Source organism: Ranitomeya variabilis, chromosome 4 (assembly GCF_051348905.1).
Source record: "Ranitomeya variabilis isolate aRanVar5 chromosome 4, aRanVar5.hap1, whole genome shotgun sequence".
Classification (NCBI taxonomy): Eukaryota; Metazoa; Chordata; class Amphibia; order Anura; family Dendrobatidae; genus Ranitomeya; species Ranitomeya variabilis.
Genome location: NC_135235.1, coordinates 315568211 through 315580742, shown reverse-complemented (window position 1 = coordinate 315580742; position 12532 = coordinate 315568211). Strand labels below are relative to the sequence as shown.

The 12532-nt window shown below is 33.7% G+C and overlaps 10 non-coding genes across 10 annotated transcripts; all 10 read right to left on the bottom strand.

Annotated features, from left to right (window-relative positions):
* Window positions 1-753: 753 nt before the first annotated feature.
* TRNAF-GAA (transfer RNA phenylalanine (anticodon GAA)) lies at window positions 754-826 on the bottom strand. The gene has a single exon. It is a non-coding gene; the product is annotated as a tRNA-Phe (tRNA).
* Window positions 827-2299: 1473 nt separating this feature from the next.
* On the bottom strand, window positions 2300-2372 carry TRNAF-GAA (transfer RNA phenylalanine (anticodon GAA)). The gene has a single exon. It is a non-coding gene; the product is annotated as a tRNA-Phe (tRNA).
* Window positions 2373-3600: 1228 nt separating this feature from the next.
* TRNAF-GAA (transfer RNA phenylalanine (anticodon GAA)) lies at window positions 3601-3673 on the bottom strand. The gene has a single exon. It is a non-coding gene; the product is annotated as a tRNA-Phe (tRNA).
* A 1472-nt stretch (window positions 3674-5145) lies between these two features.
* Window positions 5146-5218, bottom strand: TRNAF-GAA (transfer RNA phenylalanine (anticodon GAA)). Its single transcript has one exon. It is a non-coding gene; the product is annotated as a tRNA-Phe (tRNA).
* Window positions 5219-6115: 897 nt separating this feature from the next.
* On the bottom strand, window positions 6116-6198 carry TRNAL-CAG (transfer RNA leucine (anticodon CAG)). The gene has a single exon. It is a non-coding gene; the product is annotated as a tRNA-Leu (tRNA).
* Window positions 6199-7243: 1045 nt separating this feature from the next.
* TRNAF-GAA (transfer RNA phenylalanine (anticodon GAA)) lies at window positions 7244-7316 on the bottom strand. Its single transcript has one exon. It is a non-coding gene; the product is annotated as a tRNA-Phe (tRNA).
* A 1451-nt stretch (window positions 7317-8767) lies between these two features.
* Window positions 8768-8850, bottom strand: TRNAL-CAG (transfer RNA leucine (anticodon CAG)). The gene has a single exon. It is a non-coding gene; the product is annotated as a tRNA-Leu (tRNA).
* A 1043-nt stretch (window positions 8851-9893) lies between these two features.
* On the bottom strand, window positions 9894-9966 carry TRNAF-GAA (transfer RNA phenylalanine (anticodon GAA)). The gene has a single exon. It is a non-coding gene; the product is annotated as a tRNA-Phe (tRNA).
* An 897-nt stretch (window positions 9967-10863) lies between these two features.
* Window positions 10864-10946, bottom strand: TRNAL-CAG (transfer RNA leucine (anticodon CAG)). The gene has a single exon. It is a non-coding gene; the product is annotated as a tRNA-Leu (tRNA).
* Window positions 10947-11989: 1043 nt separating this feature from the next.
* TRNAF-GAA (transfer RNA phenylalanine (anticodon GAA)) lies at window positions 11990-12062 on the bottom strand. Its single transcript has one exon. It is a non-coding gene; the product is annotated as a tRNA-Phe (tRNA).
* Between the last annotated feature and the right edge of the window lie 470 nt (window positions 12063-12532).

Below are 12532 nucleotides of genomic sequence, written 5' to 3'. Positions count from 1 at the left end.
ATGATTACCTGCTTTTTAAGCTTTTGTTTATTAAGTATTTTTATGGTCTATTGATGAATGAGGTAATCAAATATGAAATTAGACTTACCGGCAATTCAGTTTATAGAAATCTCCCAGAACAGCCCCATAGGATGTGGAGTCTCCGCCCTAATAGGGAAAGAGAACACAAAGAGTTGAAATAGTCCCGCCCCATTGACCGCCGGCAGTATTTTTATAGTGCCAAGACAGCTAACATATGCACATAAAAACTATTTCACGGTCCTAGAGTTCCGTTTATAGACGACAATTTCAGATTCACCCCAAAGACTCCCAGGTAGTGGAGTGGTAACTTTGGGATCGGATTTTTTAAGGCCCATTGCTAAGTTTGGTTTGATCCCCATCTAATCAATAATTGACTGAGAATCTGTATAGTTTCATGAAAAGGTGATGTCAGAAGTGGGATTTGAACCCACGCCTCCAAGAGAGACTGCAAAATCATTCAGCTAGTGTCTGATACATGCTTTCTTTATCAGCTATCAGGTTCCCTTTAAATCCTCTTACAGCTAAGTGAAATGGAAATAAACAAAACAGAGGAAAAATTACAAAAAAATAATAATTTGCTCAAATGGAAAAGTTCCCATTTCTCATCTTTTTAACATTTTATTTTCTGTAGATAGTTAAGATGTTTAGGCCTTTTACATTTTCTTTAAATAATCAGTCCACGTGCTTTGTTTATTTTCTCCTTAAAATGTAGAGAATCAAGAAAAATGATGTTGCCGAAACCCGGGATCGAACCAGGGACCTTTAGATCTTCAGTCTAACGCTCTCCCATCGGAGCTATTTCGGCCAAACACAAACAACTTTAGGAGTGCTAGACACTTGGCAAATGTCAAGCGAAACCCCTGAAAGTAGATATTTTTATTTTTGCTTTGACTGGTTTTTGCAGCATGATTTCTATTTGAAACTCCTGCTATTTTGTTGTACATATTTAATAACTTTCATTAACTCTTTGTGAATGAGTAGAAAAAAACAGCAATTTTGACAGAGATTTTTTTACATTTTCAATTTGACTCCATTCATCAGGTTCATTCAAACCCTGTGTTTGTGAGACAGGTGATGGTTGCACATAAAAGACAATGTGCATGCATAATGTTACATCAAGTTTTATTTGTTATTAAATGCAAATAATTGGAGCAAAAAAGGAGACAACAATTTAGAGAAAATATTTTCATGATTGTTAACTTTCAATGTGAAAACATTTGTCCCAAAATGTGCTGAAACTTAGATGTCAGTATCGCATGTGCATTTCAGACTTTAAAACTATGATTACCTGCTTTTTAAGCTTTTGTTTATTAAGTATTTTTATGGTTTATTGATGAATGAGGTAATCAAATATGATTACCTCATTATGAAAGCCTATTTTGAGCTAAATGGCCAAGCCCCATTTTAAAAAAATATGACTTTTATCACTGTATGCAGTAATAACTCTGGAATGCTTCTACATATCCCCGTAATTCTGAAAGTATTTTTTGTGACACATTGTACTTTACATTAACTGTAAATTTAGGTCAATATATTTTTAGTTTTTTTCTGTGAAAATATCTAAATTTTGTGTAAAATTTTGAAATATTAGTCATTTTTATTCTTTGACTGCTTATATCCTTAAACCAACTTGTTGCACCACACAAAAATGTAAATAAATAGCATTTTTCATATGTGTACTTTTTGTCAGCATTCACTTTCAAACCTCCTTTTATTTTGTTAGGATGTTAGAAATGTTAGATTTCTCACAAAATGCGGTGATGCACCATATTTCTTCAGAATCTACTGTTTGGCCACACAGCAGGGCTTTGAAAATAAGAGCGCTATTTGGATTTTGGAATGCAGATTTTGCAAGAATAGTTTGCAGGTAAAATTTGCAGAGTACCAAAAGTACCAAAACAGCAGAAACCCCCCCAAAGTGACCCCATTTTAGAAATTACTTCTCACAATGAATTCATATACACCACAGCATTTCATAGTCAAACATACATGGTTGAAATCATTCAGCTAGTGTCTGATACATGCTTTCTTTATCAGCTATCAGGTTCCCTTTAAATCCTCTTACAGCTAAGTGAAATGGAAATAAACAAAACAGAGGAAAAATTACAAAAAAATAATAATTTGCTCAAATGGAAAAGTTCCCATTTCTCATCTTTTTAACATTTTATTTTCTGTAGATAGTTAAGATTTTTAGGCCTTTTACATTTTCTTTAAATAATCAGTCCACGTGCTTTGTTTATTTTCTCCTTAAAATGTAAAGAATCAAGAAAAATGATGTTGCCGAAACCCGGGATCGAACCAGGGACCTTTAGATCTTCAGTCTAACGCTCTCCCATCTGAGCTATTTCGGCTAAACACAAACAACTTTAGGAGTGCTAGACACTTGGCAAATGTCAAGCGAAACCCCTGAAAGTAGATATTTTTATTTTTGCTTTGACTGGTTTTTGCAGCATGATTTCTATTTGAAACTCCTGCTATTTTGTTGTACATATTTAATAACTTTCATTAACTCTTTGTGAATGAGTAGAAAAAAACAGCAATTTTGACAGAGATTTTTTTACATTTTCAATTTGACTCCATTCATCAGGTTCATTCAAACCCTGTGTTTGTGAGACAGGTGATGGTTGCACATAAAAGACAATGTGCATGCATAATGTTACATCAAGTTTTATTTGTTATTAAATGCAAATAATTGGAGCAAAAAAGGAGACAACAATTTAGAGAAAATATTTTAATGATTGTTAACTTTCAATGTGAAAACATTTGTCCCAAAATGTGCTGAAACTTAGATGTCAGTATTGCATGTGCATTTCAGACTTTAAAACTATGATTACCTGCTTTTTAAGCTTTTGTTTATTAAGTATTTTTATGGTCTATTGATGAATGAGGTAATCAAATATGAAATTAGACTTACCGGCAATTCAGTTTATAGAAATCTCCCAGAACAGCCCCATAGGATGTGGAGTCTCCGCCCTAATAGGGAAAGAGAACACAAAGAGTTGAAATAGTCCCGCCCCATTGACCGCCGGCAGTATTTTTATAGTGCCAAGACAGCTAACATATGCACATAAAAACTATTTCACGGTCCTAGAGTTCCGTTTATAGACGACAATTTCAGATTCACCCCAAAGACTCCCAGGTAGTGGAGTGGTAACTTTGGGATCGGATTTTTTAAGGCCCATTGCTAAGTTTGGTTTGATCCCCATCTAATCAATAATTGACTGAGAATCTGTATAGTTTCATGAAAAGGTGATGTCAGAAGTGGGATTTGAACCCACGCCTCCAAGAGAGACTGCGAAATCATTCAGCTAGTGTCTGATACATGCTTTCTTTATCAGCTATCAGGTTCCCTTTAAATCCTCTTACAGCTAAGTGAAATGGAAATAAACAAAACAGAGGAAAAATTACAAAAAAATAATAATTTGCTCAAATGGAAAAGTTCCCATTTCTCATCTTTTTAACATTTTATTTTCTGTAGATAGTTAAGATTTTTAGGCCTTTTACATTTTCTTTAAATAATCAGTCCACGTGCTTTGTTTATTTTCTCCTTAAAATGTAAAGAATCAAGAAAAATGATGTTGCCGAAACCCGGGATCGAACCAGAGACCTTTAGATCTTCAGTCTAACGCTCTCCCATCTGAGCTATTTCGGCCAAACACAAACAACTTTAGGAGTGCTAGACACTTGGCAAATGTCAAGCGAAACCCCTGAAAGTAGATATTTTTATTTTTGCTTTGACTGGTTTTTGCAGCATGATTTCTATTTGAAACTCCTGCTATTTTGTTGTACATATTTAATAACTTTCATTAACTCTTTGTGAATGAGTAGAAAAAAACAGCAATTTTGACAGAGATTTTTTTACATTTTCAATTTGACTCCATTCATCAGGTTCATTCAAACCCTGTGTTTGTGAGACAGGTGATGGTTGCACATAAAAGACAATGTGCATGCATAATGTTACATCAAGTTTTATTTGTTATTAAATGCAAATAATTGGAGCAAAAAAGGAGACAACAATTTAGAGAAAATATTTTCATGATTGTTAACTTTCAATGTGAAAACATTTGTCCCAAAATGTGCTGAAACTTAGATGTCAGTATCGCATGTGCATTTCAGACTTTAAAACTATGATTACCTGCTTTTTAAGCTTTTGTTTATTAAGTATTTTTATGGTTTATTGATGAATGAGGTAATCAAATATGATTACCTCATTATGAAAGCCTATTTTGAGCTAAATGGCCAAGCCCCATTTTAAAAAATATGACTTTTATCACTGTATGCAGTAATAACTCTGGAATGCTTCTACATATCCCCGTAATTCTGAAAGTATTTTTTGTGACACATTGTACTTTACATTAACTGTAAATTTAGGTCAATATATTTTTAGTTTTTTTCTGTGAAAATATCTAAATTTTGTTTAAAATTTTGAAATATTAGTCATTTTTATTCTTTGACTGCTTATATCCTTAAACCAACTTGTTGCACCACACAAAAATGTAAATAAATAGCATTTTTCATATGTGTACTTTTTGTCAGCATTCACTTTCAAACCTCCTTTTATTTTGTTAGGATGTTAGAAATGTTAGATTTCTCACAAAATGCGGTGATGCACCATATTTCTTCAGAATCTACTGTTTGGCCACACAGCAGGGCTTTGAAAATAAGAGCGCTATTTGGATTTTGGAATGCAGATTTTGCAAGAATAGTTTGCAGGTAAAATTTGCAGAGTACCAAAAGTACCAAAACAGCAGAAACCCCCCCAAAGTGACCCCATTTTAGAAATGACTTCTCACAATGAATTCATATACACCACAGCATTTCATAGTCAAACATACATGGTTGAAATCATTCAGCTAGTGTCTGATACATGCTTTCTTTATCAGCTATCAGGTTCCCTTTAAATCCTCTTACAGCTAAGTGAAATGGAAATAAACAAAACAGAGGAAAAATTACAAAAAAATAATAATTTGCTCAAATGGAAAAGTTCCCATTTCTCATCTTTTTAACATTTTATTTTCTGTAGATAGTTAAGATTTTTAGGCCTTTTACATTTTCTTTAAATAATCAGTCCACGTGCTTTGTTTATTTTCTCCTTAAAATGTAAAGAATCAAGAAAAATGATGTTGCCGAAACCTGGGATCGAACCAGGGACCTTTAGATCTTCAGTCTAACGCTCTCCCATCTGAGCTATTTCGGCCAAACACAAACAACTTTAGGAGCGCTAGACACTTGGCAAATGTCAAGCGAAACCCCTGAAAGTAGATATTTTTATTTTTGCTTTGACTGGTTTTTGCAGCATGATTTCTATTTGAAACTCGTGCTAATTTGTTGTACATATGTAATAACTTTCATTAACTCTTTGTGAATGAGTAGAAAAAAACAGCAATTTTGACAGAGATTTTTTTACATTTTCAATTTGACTCCATTCATCAGGTTCATTCAAACCCTGTGTTTGTGAGACAGGTGATGGTTGCACATAAAAGACAATGTGCATGCATAATGTTACATCAAGTTTTATTTGTTATTAAATGCAAATAATTGGAGCAAAAAAGGAGACAACAATTTAGAGAAAATATTTTAATGATTGTTAACTTTCAATGTGAAAACATTTGTCCCAAAATGTGCTGAAACTTAGATGTCAGTATCGCATGTGCATTTCAGACTTTAAAACTATGATTACCTACCTTTTAAGCTTTTGTTTATTAAGTATTTTTATGGTCTATTGATGAATGAGGTAATCAAATATGAAATTAGACTTACCGGCAATTCAGTTTATAGAAATCTCCCAGAACAGCCCCATAGGATGTGGAGTCTCCGCCCTAATAGGGAAAGAGAACACAAAGAGTTGAAATAGTCCCGCCCCATTGACCGCCCGCAGTATTTTTATAGTGCCAAGACAGCTAACATATGCACATAAAAACTATTTCACGGTCCTAGAGTTCCGTTTATAGACGACAATTTCAGATTCACCCCAAAGACTCCCAGGTAGTGGTAACTTTGGGATCAGGTTTTTTAAGGCCCATTGCTAAGTTTGGTTTGATCCCCATCTAATCAATAATTGACTGAGAATCAGTATAGTTTCATGAAAAGGTGATGTCAGAAGTGGGATTTGAACCCACGCCTCCAAGAGAGACTGCGACCTGAACGCAGCGCCTTAGACCGCTCGGCCATCCTGACTTCTTGTGGATTCTGTGCCTTAACTCTTTCCAAGTTAGTCAGCAGAAATATGACCAGTAATTGTCATTGAAAATTATTTTAAAATATTTAATATTACAGTTTTTATTTCAATACATTTGTTTAAACTATTAGTTATCAAGCCTATTTTGAGCTAAATGGCCAAGCCCCATTTTAAAAAAATATGACTTTTATCACTGTATGCAGTAATAACTCTGGAATGCTTCTACATATCCCTGTAATTCTGAAAGTGTTTTTTGTGACACATTGTACTTTACATTAACTGTAAATTTAGGTCAATATATTTTTAGTTTTTTTCTGTGAAAATATCTAAATTTTGTTTAAAATTTTGAAATATTAGTCAGTTTTATTCTTTGACTGCTTATATCCTTAAACCAACTTGTTGCACCACACAAAAATGTAAATAAATAGCATTTTTCATATGTGTACTTTTTGTCAGCATTCACTTTCAAACCTCCTTTTATTTTGTTAGGATGTTAGAAATGTTAGATTTCTCACAAAATGCGGTGATGCACCATATTTCTTCAGAATCTACTGTTTGGCCACACAGCAGGGCTTTGAAAATAAGAGCGCTATTTGGATTTTGGAATGCAGATTTTGCAAGAATAGTTTGCAGGTAAAATTTGCAGAGTACCAAAAGTACCAAAACAGCAGAAACCCCCCCAAAGTGACCCCATTTTAGAAATTACTTCTCACAATGAATTCATATACACCACAGCATTTCATAGTCAAACATACATGGTTGAAATCATTCAGCTAGTGTCTGATACATGCTTTCTTTATCAGCTATCAGGTTCCCTTTAAATCCTCTTACAGCTAAGTGAAATGGAAATAAACAAAACAGAGGAAAAATTACAAAAAAATAATAATTTGCTCAAATGGAAAAGTTCCCATTTCTCATCTTTTTAACATTTTATTTTCTGTAGATAGTTAAGATTTTTAGGCCTTTTACATTTTCTTTAAATAATCAGTCCACGTGCTCTGTTTATTTTCTCCTTAAAATGTAAAGAATCAAGAAAAGTGATGTTGCCGAAACCCGGGATCGAACCAGGGACCTTTAGATCTTCAGTCTAACGCTCTCCCATCTGAGCTATTTCGGCCAAACACAAACAACTTTAGGAGTGCTAGACACTTGGCAAATGTCAAGCGAAACCCCTGAAAGTAGATATTTTTATTTTTGCTTTGACTGGTTTTTGCAGCATGATTTCTATTTGAAACTCCTGCTATTTTGTTGTACATATTTAATAACTTTCATTAATTCTTTGTGAATGAGTAGAAAAAAACAGCAATTTTGACAGAGATTTTTTTACATTTTCAATTTGACTCCATTCATCAGGTTCATTCAAACCCTGTGTTTGTGAGACAGGTGATGGTTGCACATAAAAGACAATGTGCATGCATAATGTTACATCAAGTTTTATTTGTTATTAAATGCAAGCATTCCAGAGTTATTACTGCATACAGTGATAAAAGTCATATTTTTTTAAAATGGGGCTTGGCCATTTAGCTCAAAATAGGCTTGATAACTAATAGTTTAAACAAATGTATTGAAATAAAAACTGTAATATTAAATATTTTAAAATAATTTTCAATGGCAATTACTGGTCATATTTCTTCTGACTAACTTGGAAAGAGTTAAGGCACAGAATCCACAAGAAGTCAGGATGGCCGAGTGGTCTAAGGCGCTGCGTTCAGGTCGCAGTCTCTCTTAGACCTTAGACCGAAGAAGAAACATTTGGGACATTTGTCCCAAAAAATGCTGAAACTTAGATGTCAGTATCGCATGTGCATTTCAGACTTTAAAACTATGATTACCTACTTTTTAAGCTTTTGTTTATTAAGTATTTTTATGGTCTATTGATGAATGAGGTAATCAAATATGAAATTAGACTTACCGGCAATTCAGTTTATAGAAATCTCCCAGAACAGCCCCATAGGATGTGGAGTCTCCGCCCTAATAGGGAAAGAGAACACAAAGAGTTCAAATGCAAATAATTGGAGCAAAAAAGGAGACAACAATTTAGAGAAAATATTTTAATGATTGTTAACTTTCAATGTGAAAACATTTGTCCCAAAATATGCTGAAACTTAGATGTCAGTATCGCATGTGCATTTCAGACTTTAAAACTATGATTACCTACTTTTTAAGCTTTTGTTTATTAAGTATTTTTATGGTCTATTGATGAATGAGGTAATCAAATATGAAATTAGACTTACCGGCAATTCAGTTTATAGAAATCTCCCAGAACAGCCCCATAGGATGTGGAGTCTCCGCCCTAATAGGGAAAGAGAACACAAAGAGTTGAAATAGTCCCGCCCCATTGACCGCCCGCAGTATTTTTATAGTGCCAAGACAGCTAACATATGCACATAAAAACTATTTCACGGTCCTAGAGTTCCGTTTATAGACGACAATTTCAGATTCACCCCAAAGACTCCCAGGTAGTGGTAACTTTGGGATCGGATTTTTTAAGGCCCATTGCTAAGTTTGGTTTGATCCCCATCTAATCAATATTTGACTGAGAATCTGTATAGTTTCATGAAAAGATGATGTCAGAAGTGGGATTTGAACCCACGCCTCCAAGAGAGACTGCGACCTGAACGCAGCGCCTTAGACCACTCGGCCATCCTGACTTCTTGTAGATTCTGTGCCTTAACTCTTTCCAAGTTAGTCAGAAGAAATATGACCAGTAATTGCCATTGAAAATTATTTTAAAATATTTAATATTACAGTTTTTATTTCAATACATTTGTTTAAACTATTAGTTATCAAGCCTATTTTGAGCTAAATGGCCAAGCCCCATTTTAAAAAAATATGACTTTTATCACTGTATGCAGTAATAACTCTGGAATGCTTCTACATATCCCCGTAATTCTGAAAGTGTTTTTTGTGACACATTGTACTTTACATTAACTGTAAATTTAGGTCAATATATTTTTAGTTTTTTTCTGTGAAAATATCTAAATTTTGTTTAAAATTTTGAAATATTAGTCAGTTTTATTCTTTGACTGCTTATATCCTTAAACCAACTTGTTGCACCACACAAAAATGTAAATAAATAGCATTTTTCATATGTGTACTTTTTGTCAGCATTCACTTTCAAACCTCCTTTTATTTTGTTAGGATGTTAGAAATGTTAGATTTCTCACAAAATGCAGTGATGCACCATATTTCTTCAGAATCTACTGTTTGGCCACACAGCAGGGCTTTGAAAATAAGAGCGCTATTTGGATTTTGGAATGCAGATTTTGCAAGAATAGTTTGCAGGTAAAATTTGCAGAGTACCAAAAGTACCAAAACAGCAGAAACCCCCCCAAAGTGACCCCATTTTAGAAATTACTTCTCACAATGAATTCATATACACCACAGCATTTCATAGTCAAACATACATGGTTGAAATCATTCAGCTAGTGTCTGATACATGCTTTCTTTATCAGCTATCAGGTTCCCTTTAAATCCTCTTACAGCTAAGTGAAATGGAAATAAACAAAACAGGAAAAATTACAAAAAAATAATAATTTGCTCAAATGGAAAAGTTCCCATTTCTCATCTTTTTAACATTTTATTTTCTGTAGATAGTTAAGATTTTTAGGCCTTTTACATTTTCTTTAAATAATCAGTCCACGTGCTTTGTTTATTTTCTCCTTAAAATGTAAAGAATCAAGAAAAGTGATGTTGCCGAAACCCGGGATCGAACCAGGGACCTTTAGATCTTCAGTCTAACGCTCTCCCATCTGAGCTATTTCGGCCAAACACAAACAACTTTAGGAGTGCTAGACACTTGGCAAATGTCAAGCGAAACCCCTGAAAGTAGATATTTTTATTTTTGCTTTGACTGGTTTTTGCAGCATGATTTCTATTTGAAACTCGTGCTAATTTGTTGTACATATGTAATAACTTTCATTAACTCTTTGTGAATGAGTAGAAAAAAACAGCAATTTTGACAGAGATTTTTTTACATTTTCAATTTGACTCCATTCATCAGGTTCATTCAAACCCTGTGTTTGTGAGACAGGTGATGGTTGCACATAAAAGACAATGTGCATGCATAATGTTACATCAAGTTTTATTTGTTATTAAATGCAAATAATTGGAGCAAAAAAGGAGACAACAATTTAGAGAAAATATTTTAATGATTGTTAACTTTCAATGTGAAAACATTTGTCCCAAAATGTGCTGAAACTTAGATGTCAGTATCGCATGTGCATTTCAGACTTTAAAACTATGATTACCTACCTTTTAAGCTTTTGTTTATTAAGTATTTTTATGGTCTATTGATGAATGAGGTAATCAAATATGAAATTAGACTTACCGGCAATTCAGTTTATAGAAATCTCCCAGAACAGCCCCATAGGATGTGGAGTCTCCGCCCTAATAGGGAAAGAGAACACAAAGAGTTGAAATAGTCCCGCCCCATTGACCGCCCGCAGTATTTTTATAGTGCCAAGACAGCTAACATATGCACATAAAAACTATTTCACGGTCCTAGAGTTCCGTTTATAGACGACAATTTCAGATTCACCCCAAAGACTCCCAGGTAGTGGTAACTTTGGGATCGGATTTTTTAAGGCCCATTGCTAAGTTTGGTTTGATCCCCATCTAATCAATATTTGACTGAGAATCTGTATAGTTTCATGAAAAGATGATGTCAGAAGTGGGATTTGAACCCACGCCTCCAAGAGAGACTGCGACCTGAACGCAGCGCCTTAGACCACTCGGCCATCCTGACTTCTTGTAGATTCTGTGCCTTAACTCTTTCCAAGTTAGTCAGAAGAAATATGACCAGTAATTGCCATTGAAAATTATTTTAAAATATTTAATATTACAGTTTTTATTTCAATACATTTGTTTAAACTATTAGTTATCAAGCCTATTTTGAGCTAAATGGCCAAGCCCCATTTTAAAAAAATATGACTTTTATCACTGTATGCAGTAATAACTCTGGAATGCTTCTACATATCCCCGTAATTCTGAAAGTGTTTTTTGTGACACATTGTACTTTACATTAACTGTAAATTTAGGTCAATATATTTTTAGTTTTTTTCTGTGAAAATATCTAAATTTTGTTTAAAATTTTGAAATATTAGTCAGTTTTATTCTTTGACTGCTTATATCCTTAAACCAACTTGTTGCACCACACAAAAATGTAAATAAATAGCATTTTTCATATGTGTACTTTTTGTCAGCATTCACTTTCAAACCTCCTTTTATTTTGTTAGGATGTTAGAAATGTTAGATTTCTCACAAAATGCAGTGATGCACCATATTTCTTCAGAATCTACTGTTTGGCCACACAGCAGGGCTTTGAAAATAAGAGCGCTATTTGGATTTTGGAATGCAGATTTTGCAAGAATAGTTTGCAGGTAAAATTTGCAGAGTACCAAAAGTACCAAAACAGCAGAAACCCCCCCAAAGTGACCCCATTTTAGAAATTACTTCTCACAATGAATTCATATACACCACAGCATTTCATAGTCAAACATACATGGTTGAAATCATTCAGCTAGTGTCTGATACATGCTTTCTTTATCAGCTATCAGGTTCCCTTTAAATCCTCTTACAGCTAAGTGAAATGGAAATAAACAAAACAGGAAAAATTACAAAAAAATAATAATTTGCTCAAATGGAAAAGTTCCCATTTCTCATCTTTTTAACATTTTATTTTCTGTAGATAGTTAAGATTTTTAGGCCTTTTACATTTTCTTTAAATAATCAGTCCACGTGCTTTGTTTATTTTCTCCTTAAAATGTAAAGAATCAAGAAAAGTGATGTTGCCGAAACCCGGGATCGAACCAGGGACCTTTAGATCTTCAGTCTAACGCTCTCCCATCTGAGCTATTTCGGCCAAACACAAACAACTTTAGGAGTGCTAGACACTTGGCAAATGTCAAGCGAAACCCCTGAAAGTAGATATTTTTATTTTTGCTTTGACTGGTTTTTGCAGCATGATTTCTATTTGAAACTCGTGCTAATTTGTTGTACATATGTAATAACTTTCATTAACTCTTTGTGAATGAGTAGAAAAAAACAGCAATTTTGACAGAGATTTTTTTACATTTTCAATTTGACTCCATTCATCAGGTTCATTCAAACCCTGTGTTTGTGAGACAGGTGATGGTTGCACATAAAAGACAATGTGCATGCATAATGTTACATCAAGTTTTATTTGTTATTAAATGCAAATAATTGGAGCAAAAAAGGAGACAACAATTTAGAGAAAATATTTTAATGATTGTTAACTTTCAATGTGAAAACATTTGTCCCAAAATGTGCTGAAACTTAGATGTCAGTATCGCATGTGCATTTCAGACTTTA